Source organism: Staurois parvus, unplaced genomic scaffold (genome assembly GCF_062004578.1).
Source record: "Staurois parvus isolate SC_StPar_1 unplaced genomic scaffold, SC_StPar_1.0 ptg000151l, whole genome shotgun sequence".
Lineage (NCBI taxonomy): Eukaryota > Metazoa > Chordata > Amphibia > Anura > Ranidae > Staurois > Staurois parvus.
Window position 1 is genome coordinate 9,137,745 of NW_028317947.1, and position 15,043 is coordinate 9,152,787.

Consider the following 15,043-nt stretch of genomic DNA (forward strand, 5'->3'; position numbering starts at 1 on the left):
CAAAGACTCGCTCTCTAATTCTGCATGGAAAGAAGAGTGCAATTCAAGCAAACAGATATCTTGCTAACTGCAAGACGCTCGCTATCCGCATGGAAAGAAAAGTGCAATTCAAGCAAAGAGAGATATCTTGCTAACTGCAAGACGCTGGATATCTGCGTATCCTTGTATTAAGATACTACTTTTGCACTTTTAACATGTGTCTTTGTATTTTTCTTCCAATGCTTTGTACATGAGGAAGGTAGCAAGAAAAAGGTGAAAAGGGTGAGGCTTGTTGTAGAGCATTTTCTCCATCATGTGACGTTCAACAGATTTCTTTTGTTCCTTGAGCTCCAGGCGGAAGAGTGACATGAAGCCTAAACGTTGACACGTAGGCCTCCGCAGAGATAGCAGCACATTAGACTACATATGAGCATCACGGGATCTTGCTAAAGCACTCCTCAACAGGTCAGGATGGCCGAGCGGTCTAAGGCGCTGCGTTCAGGTCGCAGTCTCCACTGGAGGCGTGGGTTCGAATCCAACTTCTGACAGCAGTTTCAGCTTTTCACAGCTTGCTCTTTAGGTTCTCTTGCTCCTTTAGTGCTCTAGCTCTAGTGCAAAAAAAATGCTGTCCAACATTAGAAAAATAGGGCTCCATAGCTCAGGGGTTAGAGCACTGGTCTTGTAGACCAGAGGTCGCGAGTTCAAATCTCGCTGGGGCCTTTCTGCCATTTTCGGGAACCGTAGCTCGCAAATTGGCATAATTAGATTTTCCCCCAAAAGGCCCAAGGTAACGTAAGGTTATGATTAGAGATGAGCGAAGAAATGAAAAATTCGATTCGACTGATTCGGCGAATTCGTGGACAATATTCGATTCGAGTCGAATAAATTCGCTGTGAATTTAACTTAAAAAAGGGTGTTTCTAGGCTTCAGAGAGACTTAATATTAGTGCAGAACACTGTACCTTTAATTTAAATGCCCTTGGAGTCTGCTGGGGAAGAGAAATAATACTGTCTGTCAGTATGACATGCAGATGAGTGCCGTCGATCTTAGAATCACTGCACACTTCACTCCTTTGGCCAGTCACGGGGCCAAAACCAGTGTTTGGAGCCACAGTGTGGCGGTGGAGGCAGCAGCAATGGGAGGCCATACAGCAACCTATGACAAAATGGAAACCAGCAGGAGCGTGAGGAGACCTGAAAGTGGCACATGGCAGAGTGGGAGCAATGGGAGGCGGTACAGGGACCCAGGTCACACTATGGGCCCAGCAGCAGCGTGACCAGGCGGTACGGGGGCCCATGGCCGATATGGGGCTTGGTGGCACCTATGGAAGGCCTGTAATCTGCCAGCAACCTATGACAAAATGGACAACCGCAGGAGTGTGAGGAGATTTCAAAGTGGCACATGGCAGAGTGGAAGCAATGGAAGGCCGTACAGGGACCCAGGTCACACTGTGGGACCAGCATCAGCGTGAACAGGCGGTACGGGGGCCCATGGCCGATTTGACCTCATTCATCCCATAGTCCTGCCGACTCACGAATAGCGTGGCCTCCTCAAAGGGCCTGAGCAAGCGCAGGTGTCACACATGAGCTGCCAATGGCTGACATCTAAGTTACACAGGGAGTACCTTTATCCGCTTTTAACATCAGGAAATCTGTGATGGCCTTTAGCTGTTCGTAAAGGCGGTCTAACATATGTAGGGTTGAATTCCACCTTGTTGCAACGTCACAGCATGAGGAGTCGGTACGGGGGCCCATGGCAGATTACATGTCTGGCAGCAGCTATGTGAGGCCCGTAATCTGCCTGCACCCTATGTCAAAAAATTTAACACACCAGCAGTGTGAAGAGACCTGAAAGTGGCACATGGCAGCAGAGTGTGGCGATGGAGACAGCAGCAATGGGAGGCCGTACAGGGACCCATGAGAGACTCTAGACTTGGCAGCAGCATGAGGAGGCGGTATATAGGGGCCCATGGCAGATTAGGGGCCTGGCAGCAGCTATGTGAGGCCCGTAATCTGCCTGCACCCTATGTCAAAAAATTTAACACACCAGCAGTGTGAAGAGACCTGAAAGTGGCACATGGCAGCAGAGTGTGGCGATGGAGACAGCAGCAATGGGAGGCCATACAGGGACCCATGACAGACTCTGGACTTGGCAGCAGCATGAGGAGGCGGTATATAGGGGCCCATGGCAGATTAGGGGCCTGGCAGCAGCTATGTGAGGCCCGTAATCTGCCTGCACCCTATGTCAAAAAATTTAACACACCAGCAGTGTGAAGAGACCTGAAAGTGGCACATGGCAGCAGAGTGTGGCGATGGAGACAGCAGCAATGGGAGGCCGTACAGGGACCCATGAGAGACTCTGGACCTGGCAGCAGCATGAGGAGGCGGTATATAGGGGCCTATGGCAGATTAGGGGCCTGGCAGCAGCTATAGGAGGCCCATAATCTGCCAGCACCCTATGTCAAAAAATTCTACACACCAGCAGTGTGAGGAGACCTGAAAGTGGCACATGGCAGCAGAGTGTGGCGATGGAGACAGCAGCAATGGGAGGCCGTACAGGGACCCATGACAGACTCTAGACTTGGCAGCAGCATGAGGAGGCGGTATATAGGGGCCCATGGCAGATTAGGGGCCTGGCAGCAGCTATGTGAGGCCCGTAATCTGCCTGCACCCTATGTCAAAAAATTTAACACACCAGCAGTGTGAAGAGACCTGAAAGTGGCACATGGCAGCAGAGTGTGGCGATGGAGACAGCAGCAATGGGAGGCCGTACAGGGACCCATGAGAGACTCTGGACCTGGCAGCAGCATGAGGAGGCGGTATATAGGGGCCTATGGCAGATTAGGGGCCTGGCAGCAGCTATAGGAGGCCCATAATCTGCCAGCACCCTATGTCAAAAAATTCTACACACCAGCAGTGTGAGGAGACCTGAAAGTGGCACATGGCAGCAGAGTGTGGCGATGGAGACAGCAGCAATGGGAGGCCGTACAGGGACCCATGACAGACTCTAGACTTGGCAGCAGCATGAGGAGGCGGTATATAGGGGCCCATGGCAGATTAGGGGCCTGGCAGCAGCTATGTGAGGCCCGTAATCTGCCTGCACCCTATGTCAAAAAATTTAACACACCAGCAGTGTGAAGAGACCTGAAAGTGGCACATGGCAGCAGAGTGTGGCGATGGAGACAGCAGCAATGGGAGGCCGTACAGGGACCCATGAGAGACTCTGGACCTGGCAGCAGCATGAGGAGGCGGTATATAGGGGCCTATGGCAGATTAGGGGCCTGGCAGCAGCTATAGGAGGCCCATAATCTGCCAGCACCCTATGTCAAAAAATTCTACACACCAGCAGTGTGAGGAGACCTGAAAGTGGCACATGGCAGCAGAGTGTGGCGATGGAGACAGCAGCAATGGGAGGCCGTACAGGGACCCATGACAGACTCTAGACTTGGCAGCAGCATGAGGAGGCGGTATATAGGGGCCCATGGCAGATTAGGGGCCTGGCAGCAGCTATGTGAGGCCCGTAATCTGCCTGCACCCTATGTCAAAAAATTTAACACACCAGCAGTGTGAAGAGACCTGAAAGTGGCACATGGCAGCAGAGTGTGGCGATGGAGACAGCAGCAATGGGAGGCCATACAGGGACCCATGACAGACTCTGGACTTGGCAGCAGCATGAGGAGGCGGTATATAGGGGCCCATGGCAGATTAGGGGCCTGGCAGCAGCTATGTGAGGCCCGTAATCTGCCTGCACCCTATGTCAAAAAATTTAACACACCAGCAGTGTGAAGAGACCTGAAAGTGGCACATGGCAGCAGAGTGTGGCGATGGAGACAGCAGCAATGGGAGGCCATACAGGGACCCATGACAGACTCTGGACTTGGCAGCAGCATGAGGAGGCGGTATATAGGGGCCCATGGCAGATTAGGGGCCTGGCAGCAGCTATGTGAGGCCCGTAATCTGCCTGCACCCTATGTCAAAAAATTTAACACACCAGCAGTGTGAAGAGACCTGAAAGTGGCACATGGCAGCAGAGTGTGGCGATGGAGACAGCAGCAATGGGAGGCCGTACAGGGACCCATGAGAGACTCTAGACTTGGCAGCAGCATGAGGAGGCGGTATATAGGGGCCCATGGCAGATTAGGGGCCTGGCAGCAGCTATGTGAGGCCCGTAATCTGCCTGCACCCTATGTCAAAAAATTTAACACACCAGCAGTGTGAAGAGACCTGAAAGTGGCACATGGCAGCAGAGTGTGGCGATGGAGACAGCAGCAATGGGAGGCCATACAGGGACCCATGACAGACTCTGGACTTGGCAGCAGCATGAGGAGGCGGTATATAGGGGCCCATGGCAGATTAGGGGCCTGGCAGCAGCTATGTGAGGCCCGTAATCTGCCTGCACCCTATGTCAAAAAATTTAACACACCAGCAGTGTGAAGAGACCTGAAAGTGGCACATGGCAGCAGAGTGTGGCGATGGAGACAGCAGCAATGGGAGGCCGTACAGGGACCCATGAGAGACTCTGGACCTGGCAGCAGCATGAGGAGGCGGTATATAGGGGCCTATGGCAGATTAGGGGCCTGGCAGCAGCTATAGGAGGCCCATAATCTGCCAGCACCCTATGTCAAAAAATTCTACACACCAGCAGTGTGAGGAGACCTGAAAGTGGCACATGGCAGCAGAGTGTGGCGATGGAGACAGCAGCAATGGGAGGCCGTACAGGGACCCATGACAGACTCTAGACTTGGCAGCAGCATGAGGAGGCGGTATATAGGGGCCCATGGCAGATTAGGGGCCTGGCAGCAGCTATGTGAGGCCCGTAATCTGCCTGCACCCTATGTCAAAAAATTTAACACACCAGCAGTGTGAAGAGACCTGAAAGTGGCACATGGCAGCAGAGTGTGGCGATGGAGACAGCAGCAATGGGAGGCCATACAGGGACCCATGACAGACTCTGGACTTGGCAGCAGCATGAGGAGGCGGTATATAGGGGCCCATGGCAGATTAGGGGCCTGGCAGCAGCTATGTGAGGCCCGTAATCTGCCTGCACCCTATGTCAAAAAATTTAACACACCAGCAGTGTGAAGAGACCTGAAAGTGGCACATGGCAGCAGAGTGTGGCGATGGAGACAGCAGCAATGGGAGGCCATACAGGGACCCATGACAGACTCTGGACTTGGCAGCAGCATGAGGAGGCGGTATATAGGGGCCCATGGCAGATTAGGGGCCTGGCAGCAGCTATGTGAGGCCCGTAATCTGCCTGCACCCTATGTCAAAAAATTTAACACACCAGCAGTGTGAAGAGACCTGAAAGTGGCACATGGCAGCAGAGTGTGGCGATGGAGACAGCAGCAATGGGAGGCCGTACAGGGACCCATGAGAGACTCTAGACTTGGCAGCATTATGAGGAGGCGGTATATAGGGGCCCATGGCAGATTAGGGGCCTGGCAGCAGCTATGTGAGGCCCGTAATCTGCCTGCACCCTATGTCAAAAAATTTAACACACCAGCAGTGTGAAGAGACCTGAAAGTGGCACATGGCAGCAGAGTGTGGCGATGGAGACAGCAGCAATGGGAGGCCATACAGGGACCCATGACAGACTCTGGACTTGGCAGCAGCATGAGGAGGCGGTATATAGGGGCCCATGGCAGATTAGGGGCCTGGCAGCAGCTATGTGAGGCCCGTAATCTGCCTGCACCCTATGTCAAAAAATTTAACACACCAGCAGTGTGAAGAGACCTGAAAGTGGCACATGGCAGCAGAGTGTGGCGATGGAGACAGCAGCAATGGGAGGCCGTACAGGGACCCATGAGAGACTCTGGACCTGGCAGCAGCATGAGGAGGCGGTATATAGGGGCCTATGGCAGATTAGGGGCCTGGCAGCAGCTATAGGAGGCCCATAATCTGCCAGCACCCTATGTCAAAAAATTCTACACACCAGCAGTGTGAGGAGACCTGAAAGTGGCACATGGCAGCAGAGTGTGGCGATGGAGACAGCAGCAATGGGAGGCCGTACAGGGACCCATGACAGACTCTAGACTTGGCAGCAGCATGAGGAGGCGGTATATAGGGGCCCATGGCAGATTAGGGGCCTGGCAGCAGCTATGTGAGGCCCGTAATCTGCCTGCACCCTATGTCAAAAAATTTAACACACCAGCAGTGTGAAGAGACCTGAAAGTGGCACATGGCAGCAGAGTGTGGCGATGGAGACAGCAGCAATGGGAGGCCATACAGGGACCCATGACAGACTCTGGACTTGGCAGCAGCATGAGGAGGCGGTATATAGGGGCCCATGGCAGATTAGGGGCCTGGCAGCAGCTATGTGAGGCCCGTAATCTGCCTGCACCCTATGTCAAAAAATTTAACACACCAGCAGTGTGAAGAGACCTGAAAGTGGCACATGGCAGCAGAGTGTGGCGATGGAGACAGCAGCAATGGGAGGCCATACAGGGACCCATGACAGACTCTGGACTTGGCAGCAGCATGAGGAGGCGGTATATAGGGGCCCATGGCAGATTAGGGGCCTGGCAGCAGCTATGTGAGGCCCGTAATCTGCCTGCACCCTATGTCAAAAAATTTAACACACCAGCAGTGTGAAGAGACCTGAAAGTGGCACATGGCAGCAGAGTGTGGCGATGGAGACAGCAGCAATGGGAGGCCGTACAGGGACCCATGAGAGACTCTAGACTTGGCAGCAGCATGAGGAGGCGGTATATAGGGGCCCATGGCAGATTAGGGGCCTGGCAGCAGCTATGTGAGGCCCGTAATCTGCCTGCACCCTATGTCAAAAAATTTAACACACCAGCAGTGTGAAGAGACCTGAAAGTGGCACATGGCAGCAGAGTGTGGCGATGGAGACAGCAGCAATGGGAGGCCATACAGGGACCCATGACAGACTCTGGACTTGGCAGCAGCATGAGGAGGCGGTATATAGGGGCCCATGGCAGATTAGGGGCCTGGCAGCAGCTATGTGAGGCCCGTAATCTGCCTGCACCCTATGTCAAAAAATTTAACACACCAGCAGTGTGAAGAGACCTGAAAGTGGCACATGGCAGCAGAGTGTGGCGATGGAGACAGCAGCAATGGGAGGCCGTACAGGGACCCATGAGAGACTCTGGACCTGGCAGCAGCATGAGGAGGCGGTATATAGGGGCCTATGGCAGATTAGGGGCCTGGCAGCAGCTATAGGAGGCCCATAATCTGCCAGCACCCTATGTCAAAAAATTCTACACACCAGCAGTGTGAGGAGACCTGAAAGTGGCACATGGCAGCAGAGTGTGGCGATGGAGACAGCAGCAATGGGAGGCCGTACAGGGACCCATGAGAGACTCTAGACTTGGCAGCAGCATGAGGAGGCGGTATATAGGGGCCCATGGCAGATTAGGGGCCTGGCAGCAGCTATGTGAGGCCCGTAATCTGCCTGCACCCTATGTCAAAAAATTTAACACACCAGCAGTGTGAAGAGACCTGAAAGTGGCACATGGCAGCAGAGTGTGGCGATGGAGACAGCAGCAATGGGAGGCCATACAGGGACCCATGACAGACTCTGGACTTGGCAGCAGCATGAGGAGGCGGTATATAGGGGCCCATGGCAGATTAGGGGCCTGGCAGCAGCTATGTGAGGCCCGTAATCTGCCTGCACCCTATGTCAAAAAATTTAACACACCAGCAGTGTGAAGAGACCTGAAAGTGGCACATGGCAGCAGAGTGTGGCGATGGAGACAGCAGCAATGGGAGGCCGTACAGGGACCCATGAGAGACTCTGGACCTGGCAGCAGCATGAGGAGGCGGTATATAGGGGCCTATGGCAGATTAGGGGCCTGGCAGCAGCTATAGGAGGCCCATAATCTGCCAGCACCCTATGTCAAAAAATTCTACACACCAGCAGTGTGAGGAGACCTGAAAGTGGCACATGGCAGCAGAGTGTGGCGATGGAGACAGCAGCAATGGGAGGCCGTACAGGGACCCATGAGAGACTCTAGACTTGGCAGCAGCATGAGGAGGCGGTATATAGGGGCCCATGGCAGATTAGGGGCCTGGCAGCAGCTATGTGAGGCCCGTAATCTGCCTGCACCCTATGTCAAAAAATTTAACACACCAGCAGTGTGAAGAGACCTGAAAGTGGCACATGGCAGCAGAGTGTGGCGATGGAGACAGCAGCAATGGGAGGCCATACAGGGACCCATGACAGACTCTGGACTTGGCAGCAGCATGAGGAGGCGGTATATAGGGGCCCATGGCAGATTAGGGGCCTGGCAGCAGCTATGTGAGGCCCGTAATCTGCCTGCACCCTATGTCAAAAAATTTAACACACCAGCAGTGTGAAGAGACCTGAAAGTGGCACATGGCAGCAGAGTGTGGCGATGGAGACAGCAGCAATGGGAGGCCGTACAGGGACCCATGAGAGACTCTGGACCTGGCAGCAGCATGAGGAGGCGGTATATAGGGGCCTATGGCAGATTAGGGGCCTGGCAGCAGCTATAGGAGGCCCATAATCTGCCAGCACCCTATGTCAAAAAATTCTACACACCAGCAGTGTGAGGAGACCTGAAAGTGGCACATGGCAGCAGAGTGTGGCGATGGAGACAGCAGCAATGGGAGGCCGTACAGGGACCCATGAGAGACTCTAGACTTGGCAGCAGCATGAGGAGGCGGTATATAGGGGCCCATGGCAGATTAGGGGCCTGGCAGCAGCTATGTGAGGCCCGTAATCTGCCTGCACCCTATGTCAAAAAATTTAACACACCAGCAGTGTGAAGAGACCTGAAAGTGGCACATGGCAGCAGAGTGTGGCGATGGAGACAGCAGCAATGGGAGGCCATACAGGGACCCATGACAGACTCTGGACTTGGCAGCAGCATGAGGAGGCGGTATATAGGGGCCCATGGCAGATTAGGGGCCTGGCAGCAGCTATGTGAGGCCCGTAATCTGCCTGCACCCTATGTCAAAAAATTTAACACACCAGCAGTGTGAAGAGACCTGAAAGTGGCACATGGCAGCAGAGTGTGGCGATGGAGACAGCAGCAATGGGAGGCCGTACAGGGACCCATGAGAGACTCTGGACCTGGCAGCAGCATGAGGAGGCGGTATATAGGGGCCTATGGCAGATTAGGGGCCTGGCAGCAGCTATAGGAGGCCCATAATCTGCCAGCACCCTATGTCAAAAAATTCTACACACCAGCAGTGTGAGGAGACCTGAAAGTGGCACATGGCAGCAGAGTGTGGCGATGGAGACAGCAGCAATGGGAGGCCGTACAGGGACCCATGACAGACTCTAGACTTGGCAGCAGCATGAGGAGGCGGTATATAGGGGCCCATGGCAGATTAGGGGCCTGGCAGCAGCTATGTGAGGCCCGTAATCTGCCTGCACCCTATGTCAAAAAATTTAACACACCAGCAGTGTGAAGAGACCTGAAAGTGGCACATGGCAGCAGAGTGTGGCGATGGAGACAGCAGCAATGGGAGGCCATACAGGGACCCATGACAGACTCTGGACTTGGCAGCAGCATGAGGAGGCGGTATATAGGGGCCCATGGCAGATTAGGGGCCTGGCAGCAGCTATGTGAGGCCCGTAATCTGCCTGCACCCTATGTCAAAAAATTTAACACACCAGCAGTGTGAAGAGACCTGAAAGTGGCACATGGCAGCAGAGTGTGGCGATGGAGACAGCAGCAATGGGAGGCCATACAGGGACCCATGACAGACTCTGGACTTGGCAGCAGCATGAGGAGGCGGTATATAGGGGCCCATGGCAGATTAGGGGCCTGGCAGCAGCTATGTGAGGCCCGTAATCTGCCTGCACCCTATGTCAAAAAATTTAACACACCAGCAGTGTGAAGAGACCTGAAAGTGGCACATGGCAGCAGAGTGTGGCGATGGAGACAGCAGCAATGGGAGGCCGTACAGGGACCCATGAGAGACTCTAGACTTGGCAGCAGCATGAGGAGGCGGTATATAGGGGCCCATGGCAGATTAGGGGCCTGGCAGCAGCTATGTGAGGCCCGTAATCTGCCTGCACCCTATGTCAAAAAATTTAACACACCAGCAGTGTGAAGAGACCTGAAAGTGGCACATGGCAGCAGAGTGTGGCGATGGAGACAGCAGCAATGGGAGGCCATACAGGGACCCATGACAGACTCTGGACTTGGCAGCAGCATGAGGAGGCGGTATATAGGGGCCCATGGCAGATTAGGGGCCTGGCAGCAGCTATGTGAGGCCCGTAATCTGCCTGCACCCTATGTCAAAAAATTTAACACACCAGCAGTGTGAAGAGACCTGAAAGTGGCACATGGCAGCAGAGTGTGGCGATGGAGACAGCAGCAATGGGAGGCCGTACAGGGACCCATGAGAGACTCTGGACTTGGCAGCAGCATGAGGAGGCGGTATATAGGGGCCCATGGCAGATTAGGGGCCTGGCAGCAGCTATGTGAGGCCCGTAATCTGCCTGCACCCTATGTCAAAAAATTTAACACACCAGCAGTGTGAAGAGACCTGAAAGTGGCACATGGCAGCAGAGTGTGGCGATGGAGACAGCAGCAATGGGAGGCCGTACAGGGACCCATGAGAGACTCTAGACTTGGCAGCAGCATGAGGAGGCGGTATATAGGGGCCCATGGCAGATTAGGGGCCTGGCAGCAGCTATGTGAGGCCCGTAATCTGCCTGCACCCTATGTCAAAAAATTTAACACACCAGCAGTGTGTGAGGAGACCTGAAAGTGGCACATGGCAGAGTGTGGCGATGGAGACAGCAGCAATGGGAGGCCGTACAGGGACCCATGAGAGACTCTGGACCTGGCAGCAGCATGAGGAAGCGGTATATAGGGGCCTATGGCAGATTAGGGGCCTGGCAGCAGCTATAGGAGGCCCATAATCTGCCAGCACCCTATGTCAAAAAATTCTACACACCAGCAGTGTGTGAGGAGACCTGAAAGTGGCACATGGCAGAGTGTGGCGATGGAGACAGCAGCAATGGGAGGCCGTACAGGGACCCATGAGAGACTCTGGACCTGGCAGCAGCATGAGGAGGCGGTATATAGGGGCCCATGGCAGATTAGGGGCCTGGCAGCAGCTATAGGAGGCCCGTAATCTGCCAGCACCCTATGTCAAAAAATTAAACACACCAGCAGTGTGAGGAGACCTGAAAGTGGCACATGTTTGAGGCATGATTCATGGCGGATTTAGTCAGTTGTGTCAGGAACTGGTGGTTTGAAATCCAGACTAATCCACGCCTGATTCATTTTCACAAACGTGAGTCTCTCCACACTTTGGGTGGACAGTCGTGTCCTCCGCGGAGTTACAATACCTCCTGCCGCACTAAACACGCGCTCCGATGCCACGCTACTGGCCGGGCATGACAGCCTTTCAAGGGCAAATTCAGCTAGTTGGGGCCAAAGGTCAAGTTTCGTTGCCCAGTAGTCAAGGGGATTGTCTACCTCGGTTGGCAGGGTGCTGTCCAAGTAGGCCCAAGCCTGTTGTTTGAGCTCCTGCTCCAGGTCCACCTGATGCTGCTGCTGCTGCTGCGGCTGGTTAGTAGTTTCCTCACTGCGCTGGTGAAGAAAGCTACTCATCATCGACTGCAGACTGAGGCAGCCACTGCTGGTGGAGCTGCCACTGCTCCTACCACCCCACCCCTCCCCTGCTGCCATGCCAGCGGAACGCGAGCGCACAGGGCCCACAGTGTCTGAGGATGGACGTTGGCGCACAAAGGCAGAGACCAACTGACTACATAGGTGGTTTTTATAGTACGTAATTTTGGCCTCCCTCTCAGCAGGTGTGAAAAAGGCCACCATTTTGGACCGGTAGCGAGGGTCCAACAAGGTGGACAGCCAAAAGTCATCCCTCTGTCTGATGGTTATTATTCGGCTGTCGCTACGCAAGCAACCGAGCATGCTATGGGCCATTTGTGCCAAGGAATGCGAGGGACTCCCTGCCTCCATCTCCACAGCATACTGCCACGGTGCGTCTGGGTCCTCTGTCTCCTCCTCCTCCTCCTCTACCAGATGCTCCTGCTCCTCCACTCCTGTCCGCTGAGTGGAAAAACCACCCATTTCACTCAATAATTCCTGAGCACAAATGTCCTCCTCTACCTCCTCCTCTTCTTCCTGTCCTGCCCCCACAGGGGTCATGTGGCGTTGAGATCTGTGCGCCACGTCTACCGCACCCTGACCAGCCATTGTTAACAGCATTTGTTCCAGGACGTGCAACAGAGGAATGACGTCGTTCATCCCATAGTCCTGCCGACTCACGAATAGCGTGGCCTCCTCAAAGGGCCTGAGCAAGCGGCAGGTGTCACGCATGAGCTGCCAATGGCTGACATCTAAGTTACACAGGGGAGTACCTTTATCCGCTTGTAACATCAGGAAATCGGTGATGGCCTTTCGCTGCTCGTAAAGGCGGTCTAACATGTGTAGGGTTGAATTCCACCTTGTTGCAACGTCGCAGATCAGGCGATGCTGTGGAATTCCGTTCTGCCGCTGCAGCTCAATGAGGGTGTTCTTTGCGGTGTAGGAATGGCTGAAATGCATGCACAGTTTACGTGACATTTTAAGGATGTCTTGCAGTGGGATGGTGGATTTTAGGAACCGCTTGACAACCAGATTGAACACGTGAGCCATGCATGGCGCATGGCACAACCTTCCTTGACGCAGAGCAGACACCATGTTCTTTCCGTTGTCAGTCAACATGGTTCCGATTTTTAGTTTGCGCGGAGACAGCCATCTGTCGATTTCTCTGTTCATTACACTCAGCAGTTCCTCCCCTGTGTGACTACGTTCGCCAAGGCATACCAGGTGCAGCACAGCGTGACACCGTTGCGCCCTGCACATGTGATATGCCGGTCGGGTAATGGGACTTGGCACGGGGGTGGCGGCTGAGGACACGGCGGAAAAAGAGGTGGTAGAGGCGGACATGCTTGCTGGACCAAGGACGTGCAAACGTGGAGGCAAAAGCGTCGTGACCTGTCCAAGTTGCTGGTGCGGCTGTGCCGGCACCACGTTCACCCAGTGGGCCGTAAATGACATGTACTGTCCCTGACCGTAGTTACAGCTCCACACGTCGGCGCTGCCGTGCACTTTGGCAGAGACCGACATGCTCAAAGACTGGCCCACCATCTCTTCTACATGTGAATGCAGGGCTGGCACTGCCTTTTGGGCAAAGAAATGACGGCTTGGCACTCTCCACCGCGGCGCGGCACAAGCCATCATTTCTCGGAAAGGTGCTGAGTCCACCAGTTGGAAAGGGAGGGACTGCAGCACCAGCAACTTGGACAGGAGGACGTTCAGCTTTTGCACCGTCGGGTGCGTGCTCGCAAACTGTTGTCTCTTGGATACGGATTCCAAGAAAGACTGTTGACGGAATCCGAGAAGAGGAGTAGCAGGAGAAGGAGCATCTGAACGAGCGGAAGATGCCAATGAGCGACAACTCCCCTCAGCAGAGGTGTTGGAGCCTTGACTGGCTGATAGAGGGCGATTGACGACGTCGGGTGACGGAGCAAGTAACGGAGCGGGTGATGGAGCGGGGGCTGGGGCAGGCAGAACCGCCGTATGTTTATCACGGTTTTCCCAGGCCACCGAATGGTGACGCTGCATATGCTGACGCAACGCTGTAGTCCCAACATGGGCCCCCTGGCCACGCTTGCATTTCTGGCCACATAGTCGACATACGGCTACGTTTACTTCCTCGGGCGGCTTGAGGAAAAATTGCCACACCACCGAGTAGGAAACTTTGCCCCCGCTACTCTTCACTGGCTGACTGCTACTTCCTCCGTGCGCAACGGCACCACTACTGGCCGTGGTGGTAGGCTGCAGTGGAGCTGGTGCTCTACTCCGTGGACGTTTGGCTCCACTGACACTGATGCGACCCTGCTGCTGTCTCCTGGGCAACCCACCGACTGTTTTGCTCGCTGCCAAGCTGCCACCCTCTTCTCCTGATGATGCGGAAGAAATTGCCTGATGACGACGAGGCTGCCAAGTGCGATCAACCTCCTCATCATCAAGTAGGGTCTCCGCCTCACTACTAGCCCCCTCGGCTGCGTCTGGGTCAGGAGACAGACCTGTCTCTAGACCGGCTACCGAGCCACTCTCCTCGCCAGTACTTGTTCGCTTGGCTGCTGAAAAGGCCGATGTCTCCCCCCGTTCCTGACCGCCCTCTGTTAGCTCTTCCTCACTGTACAGTGGGACTGAGCCCACAGCATGCGATACTTCGCTTGGTGAGGGAACAGCAAAGGACAGGGGCAGGTAGAGGACACGTGATTTCAGTGGGCTTGGTCCCGGGCCATGCCAACTAACGGTTGTGTCTGACGTACCCACCGACCGTTGGCTGTAGGTGTCAGAGGTGACCTGGGAAGAGGAAGACGACCGAGCCAACCAATCAATGACGGCAGGGTTGTCGGTGGAGACACGACCGCTGGATGACACCGGGAGCACTGGCCTCTGGCTGCGAATACTGCTGCCTCGACCCCTTCCTCTGCTGCCACGTCTGCTCGCTCCTAAAACATTGCCTCCTCTGCCACTCCTCTGCATGTTGTCTGACATACTATTTAATTCAACGATTAGGTGTCCCTGAGTAACAATTCTCTGGCACTCAGTAACAATTCTGTCTGTCCCTGAGTATGAATTCTGTGGCCCTGAGTAACAATTATGTGTCTGTGCGAGTAACAATTCTGTGTCTGTGCGAGTAACAATTCTGTGTCTGTGCAAGTAACAATTTTGTGTCTGTGCGAGTAACAATTCTCTGGCACTCAGTAACAATTCTGTCTGTCCCTGAGTAACAATTCTCTGGCACTCAGTAACAATTCTGTCTGTCCCTGAGTAACAATTCTCTGGCACTCAGTAACAATTCTGTCTGTCCCTGAGTAACAATTCTCTGGCACTCAGTAACAATTCTGTCTGTCCCTGAGTATGAATTCTGTGGCCCTGAGTAACAATTCTGTGTCTGTGCGAGTAACAATTCTGTGTCTGTGCAAGTAACAATTTTGTGTCTGTGCGAGTAACAAATCTCTGGCACTCAGTAACAATTCTGTCTGTCCCTGAGTAACAATTCTCTGGCACTCAGTAACAATTCTGTCTGTC

The 15,043-nt window shown here is 54.2% G+C and overlaps 2 non-coding genes across 2 annotated transcripts; both read left to right on the top strand.

Moving 5' to 3' along the window:
* Nucleotides 1-444: 444 nt before the first annotated feature.
* On the top strand, nucleotides 445-527 carry TRNAL-CAG (transfer RNA leucine (anticodon CAG)). Its single transcript has one exon. It is a non-coding gene; the product is annotated as a tRNA-Leu (tRNA).
* A 99-nt stretch (nucleotides 528-626) lies between these two features.
* Nucleotides 627-699, top strand: TRNAT-UGU (transfer RNA threonine (anticodon UGU)). The gene has a single exon. It is a non-coding gene; the product is annotated as a tRNA-Thr (tRNA).
* The last annotated feature ends 14,344 nt before the right edge of the window (nucleotides 700-15,043 follow it).